This window comes from Brachyistius frenatus, unplaced genomic scaffold (assembly GCF_029030835.1).
Source record: "Brachyistius frenatus isolate BFR_SWC_R1_liver_20210118 unplaced genomic scaffold, ASM2903083v1 Contig_195, whole genome shotgun sequence".
NCBI lineage: Eukaryota > Metazoa > Chordata > Actinopteri > Embiotocidae > Brachyistius > Brachyistius frenatus.
This window is the reverse complement of record NW_027210794.1, coordinates 387,348-393,239: the sequence shown is the minus strand read 5'-3', so window position 1 is coordinate 393,239 and position 5,892 is coordinate 387,348.

Sequence of the window (5,892 nt, the reverse complement as noted above, 5' to 3'; positions counted from 1 at the left end):
TTGATGCTTCAGTTTTGAAAAAAGTTTTATTAAAAGACATTTTGATGTTTGACGTAGCTAAATGACAGGTTACTTTTAAAAATGTATTATTTAATTATTAAATTAGAAATGGCTAGTTGTAATTTTACTATTTAAAATTTGTCACCAATGTATCTTCATACTGTTATGACCTCGTCATTTATGCACTGCATGTTATGTGTCAGCTCTCCTCCCTTGAGTGTGTGTGTGTGTGTGTGTGTGTGTGTGTGTGTGTGTGTGTGTGTGTGTGTGTGTGTGTGTGTGTGTGTGTGTGTGTGTGTGTGTGTGTGTGTGTGTGTGTGTGTGTGCAGAAATTAGTTTGACCTTTGGCATCATTTGGTGAATGAAGATAATGATTGTCAGCAGGGAGCCCAGAGTGTTGATCAAGACTTCGTCTCACTTCGAGATGAATCACGTCTCCGCTCAGATGAAGATCAGCCCGACTGAGTGAGTACACAGCGACAGGCTGATGTAACTGACAAACTGAACTCTGGTGTGAGCAAAACTGAAGTAAACTAAGTGTCACTAACAACATGAGCTGCTGCCAAGGAGCAGAGCATCTTCCTCGTCCAGCGGCGGGCGGCGCCGGGCCCGGTGACGGCTCCCGCTGTTGCTATGCAACCACTGAAGACCTACTTGCTGTGCAGTGCTCTCGAAATGTTTCGACACACTTAGTTGAATACGTTGTCAACACAACTTTTCCATAAAAAACAATGAGAGACTTGAAGCATCATTTAAGCAGATCATCTCAGTTGAATGAAACAAAACGTTGTGATAAGTCGTGTGTTTGCAGCGGTGGAAGACTCGTACAGATAATTTGCTCAAAGAGAAAGCAGCAACAGAAACACAATAAATAAAACATTCAGTTATAAGCAAGCGGCAACCAGCAGTGATGTTCGTGAACGTTATGAATCCTCCAGTTCAGATTCTGTCCGTCACCATCTTTGCTAGTTCGGAGCGGTTTGGAGCAGGAAGTGACCATATTTGGACGAGCTGGGGGAGGAGCCAGCGGTGGATCTGACCGATCTGATCGGATACCTGACGCTACTACGTCCCGCCCACCGATAGCTGTAACCTGACTGCACCACAGGCCTGTCAATCAAACAGACACGCCCCAAAAACCGGATGCTTTTTGGAGCCGACCTCTAGTGGCACTCGTGGTATTGCAGCTTAAAGCACTTCTGCATTATATAGAGAGGCTCCTTCCATTATATCACCGTGTTCATTTTGTAGTTAGCTTTAGTTTGATCGCTTTATAAATCTTTGGAAAATTGTATTTGTAACATTGTATTATGATTTGTAAACAAATCCTATATTGAAATATAACTAGTAACTTGAGCTGTTAAATAAATATAGTGAGACAGGGAGTTTTACATCGTAAATTTAACCTTCCCTGTGGGCATCAATAAAATGTAATCTTACATTTTAAATCCCGGTGCAGAGTATCTTGCCGTAACAGGTGCCAGGTATATTTTTAGACCCCAAAAAGAAGAAGACCTCTCCCGTAGCAATCCTTCATATTACAGAAACCACTGTGAGGATCCTGCGCTCTGCATGCCGTGGCATCACTCAGCCATGCTGGAGGCATATCCTGTTAATTTTAATGCATACCAGCCTGCAACCAGCAGCTCAATCTACTCAGGAGAAAATTACAAAGCCCAATCAATACAAATGTGTTCTACAAAGTTAAATACCAGCTCGGCTGATAAACAGCCACTTCTCCCTGTCGTACCGCACAGAGGCAATCTGCCGCCACAAATTGCTTCGGAGCCTTCATGGGAGGAAAATTAGGATGTTTGTACCCTTTTTGTGAAATGTGGCACTTTTCCGGTCTGAGTCATGCACCAGGCAGGCGGCTCATCTCATTCAGGTTTTAGCAGTGTGGTCATTCTGGCTATTTTGTGACTATTTTAAAGTATTACTGCAAAAGAAAACCTAAAGTTACAGAGCAGTAGCAGTTTCTGAGGTTGTGATGATGCTTCTGTTTCCCCCTCCGAGCAATGATCAGTGAGTCAGAAAGAGGCTCAACATTTTTGGTGGATTCCACCTTTTAACATTAGTTTCTTTACCTTTGTTATGTCAGAGGTCCGTCTGTTTGTATGTCTGAATTAGTCTTAAATAAGAGAGTTTGATCACTTGGAGGAGACCTTGATAAGAGCTTCACTCTCACTACGTCCTTTTAACGGAGGGCTTCAAGCAAATCTGCACATTCAATGAACTGTGCAGTAAAGCTCCTTTACATACTCCTGCTGCAGCCATGTCACCTGCTGCTGCAACTACTAGTATTAACTACATGTCATCAGCCTCAGCAAGAAAACAACAGATGCTGAATCTTCAATCGTTCACTATCCTCTAAATGGACACTCAATGAAGAGCAGACGATTGAGAATTTGGACTCTAATTATTTTATGGCATCACTGTCAGCAATGGATATAAAATATATATCAAATGTGGCACAGTTTTGCAGAAAGTAGTTCTACAGATGTTGTTTTTGAGGGGACTGTAGTCGTTGAGTTAATTATTAAGATAAAATGTCAGACAGTGAATGATGTGCACTTGAAGGAGATTTTTTTTTGGACTCAACCTCTGACTGCATTACGCTTCTGGTTTTGCTTCATTCGTTTGTCCTGACATTGTATTCGTGTGTGTATGGCTCTAAACCAAACAGTCAATCAACCTCCAATAATCCTGGTTCTTATCATTACTGTTCAACAAAGCTGCTTTTCCAGTCATGCTGTGGTGGAAACATCGTCGCTGGCAGGATTAGATTCAGAGGAAATGTTTTGTTGACGAGTGAAGCAGCACATTTATAAAGTGCATCAGTGTCTTAAGGAGGCATCTGGGGGTGCCCTGCACAACTCTGGTTGTCGGTTCATTTTTGTTAGTCACCCGCCCGTCCTCCGTCAGCTCTCCGTCAGTCCTGTTCCTGTTCCTCCGGCCTCTGTGCCTCCTGCGGATATTCCTCGTCAAAGTCACCAGTCGGTGGAGTTGCCCTCCCGGCTCGGAGGATTGTTGACGCCGTCCCTTCCGCTGGTCTGCCGGCTGCCCTGTCAGCCGTGTCCCCCTGGAGCTGTCGGTCGAGTTGCCCTCCCGACTGGACGTAAAGTGGACACGATAGGTGCCACCTTTCTGGTTTGTTGTTTTTTTGTTTTTTACAATAAAGACTGTACTTTGGAACTTATACCTCGAGTCTGTGAGCTTGCATTTGGGTCCTGGAAAAACACCCACCACATAACAGCCCTAAGTTTACAAGTTCTTTGTTCCGGCCTCAGCTCAGCTGCGATGTGGTGTTTTTGCTTTACGAGCCTCAAACATGAACCGTAATGTGCTCTGAAAGCGAGCACACCATCTGTCCGAATGTACAAGGACACGTAAAGTTTACAGCCGAACGGTTAAACGTGAACACTGAGCATTAGTGTCCGGCTGTAACAGCTTCCGTTTGTCCAGACAGGTTTTCCACAAGTTTTCAGAAACCTGACTGCAGAGAATCCACTCAGCTGACTGATAACGTCGGCTGGTAGTCCACTTTCCAAATAACTCAAGTTCTTAAAGCTTGTGGCCGCCTTCATGTATGAATTGCAGTGGTGGTGTGTTTGTTTATTTCTAGTGTGTTTGTTTGTTCCTTGTTTGTTTGTTCCTAGTGTGTGTGTTTGTTGCTGGCGTGTTTGTTTGTTGCTGATATGTTTGTTTGTGACATGATGTCACTTTTTTTTAAAGGTGAAATAAAACATTTTTTTAGTGAAATACCTAAATTAGAAAAATCTTGTCAGTGTTCCTTTTGTGAGTGCAACCCCGCCCACCCTCCCCCTCACACCAACAGCCCTTAAAATCTCTCGATGAACTTGGACTCTCAGATAAAGGTGGAGGATGAAAGAAGAGGCTGCAGTTTGCAGCAGGACAACAATTACTTCAAGAGTTGTTGTGTTGTAACAATTGGAAGTCAGTGTTGAGTTTAAAAAAAAAAAAATTCAAAGTGAAAGAAGTTCCTACAACCAAAAGCCTTCAGCTGGAAAATAAATGGTGTCTCCACCATCTTTGAAGCTTTTTATTGTTGATTCCGGAGAGGCAGCAGCAAGAGCTCAGGGGTTTACTGGGCACCAAGGCCACAACTGTGAAAGCTTCAATAAGTGCCAGGGCAGTAAAGCCCCCCTGGGTGTGAGATTGGCCCTATTGATTAGTCTCTCTGAAGATAATATCCTCACTTATGGGCCTGTCTCTTAAAAATTCTGAAACTGGGCTTATCACACATCCTATTTTGTTCTCTAATCTTTCCTGTGGGAGAGAAGCATAGAGAGAAACACCGACATCTCAGACACGACACTACCAAATGCATCTCTGCATGTCAGTGAAGCTGAATGTTTATTTTGTAAAGGAAGTAAAAAGCGCTCCACAAATCTTATCGTAGCAGCTCTTAAGGCCGCTCAGATGTGTGTGTTCCAGGCAGTAGAGGGAGAGCGTCTTGACAGGGGTAAAATACACTGCTGAGTATTGGAGTATCGATCGGAGACCATGTGATTCAGCCTCCCTCTCTGCGGACTCGGCTCCCTCATCGTCTGTATCCGCCCGCATCGATCGGCCGGTGCAGGCAGGCTCGACCTGGACGGCAACGTGGTCAACCAAACGTCTGCTGCAGAGAAGCCGTCCCACTTAGCCTTTAACCCTAATTGGTATGCTGCGCAGTTTTATTGCCCGTCGTTTCTGCTTTGATTGCTTCACTGTATACACAGGCTCTCATTTGTCAAATGCTGTTTTGCAAAGTGTTGGTAATATCAGTCAAATGACTTTGATATCACTCTAAAAAATATACTCTGAGAACTCTGAATATAATGTAATAGCTTTATGTGTTAATTGTTATTGGTTTATGAAAGCTGTGAGATAAAACTTCTGTAACAATCAATAAGCTGTTGTTTCTGGATTTCATATATTTATCATGAAATCTAATGAACATTTAGTTTGTTTTGGTGTTATTGATTGAAATGCAATAAAGCTGAAACTCCTTATTGATCACAGAGGCTAAATACGAAATTCTTGAGGCGACGCTGACCACACCAATCAGTTCTTCTCTATCGGATGAGTCAACAAACACCTCGTATGTGTAATGCATGCAATGCAGAGGATCAGGTTTTAACTTATAACGTAATCTTTTTAATTTATATTTTGGAAGGAAACCTTTGTTCCATGTTTGTTTTTTCAGCTGCTGAAAGGTCAAACTAGTTACTAGTTACTTTACAAATTAAGATTTTTCATACTAAACAACGAAAACTGTTTAAAACTAACCGAGTCTTCACAACAGCAACTATGTATTAAACATTTAATGGTTCAAGTTTCTATAAAGGAGAACATAATCATCAGAATAATCTACAATTCAATAATACAAATAGTTACAATGAAGTGCTGTGTATGAAAAAGTTCACCTTTAACATCATCCATCTATCATCCATCCATCCATCAAACCATCCATTATACATCCATCATTCATCCATCCATCCATCCATCCATCAAACCATCCATTATACATCCATCATCCATCCATCCATCCATCCATCCATCCATCCATCCATCCATCCATCCATCAAACCATCCATTATACATCCATCATTCATCCATCCATCCATCTATCAAACCATCCATTATCCATCCATCATTCATCCATCCATCCATCCATCCATCCATCCATCCATCCATCCATCCATCCATCCATCCATCCATCCATCCATCAAACCATCCATTATCCATCCATCCATCCATCCATCCATCCATCCATCCATCCATCCATCATCCATCCATCAAACCATCCATTATCCATCCATTATCCATCCATCAAACCATCCATTATCCATCCATTATCCATCCATCCATCCATCCATCCATAAT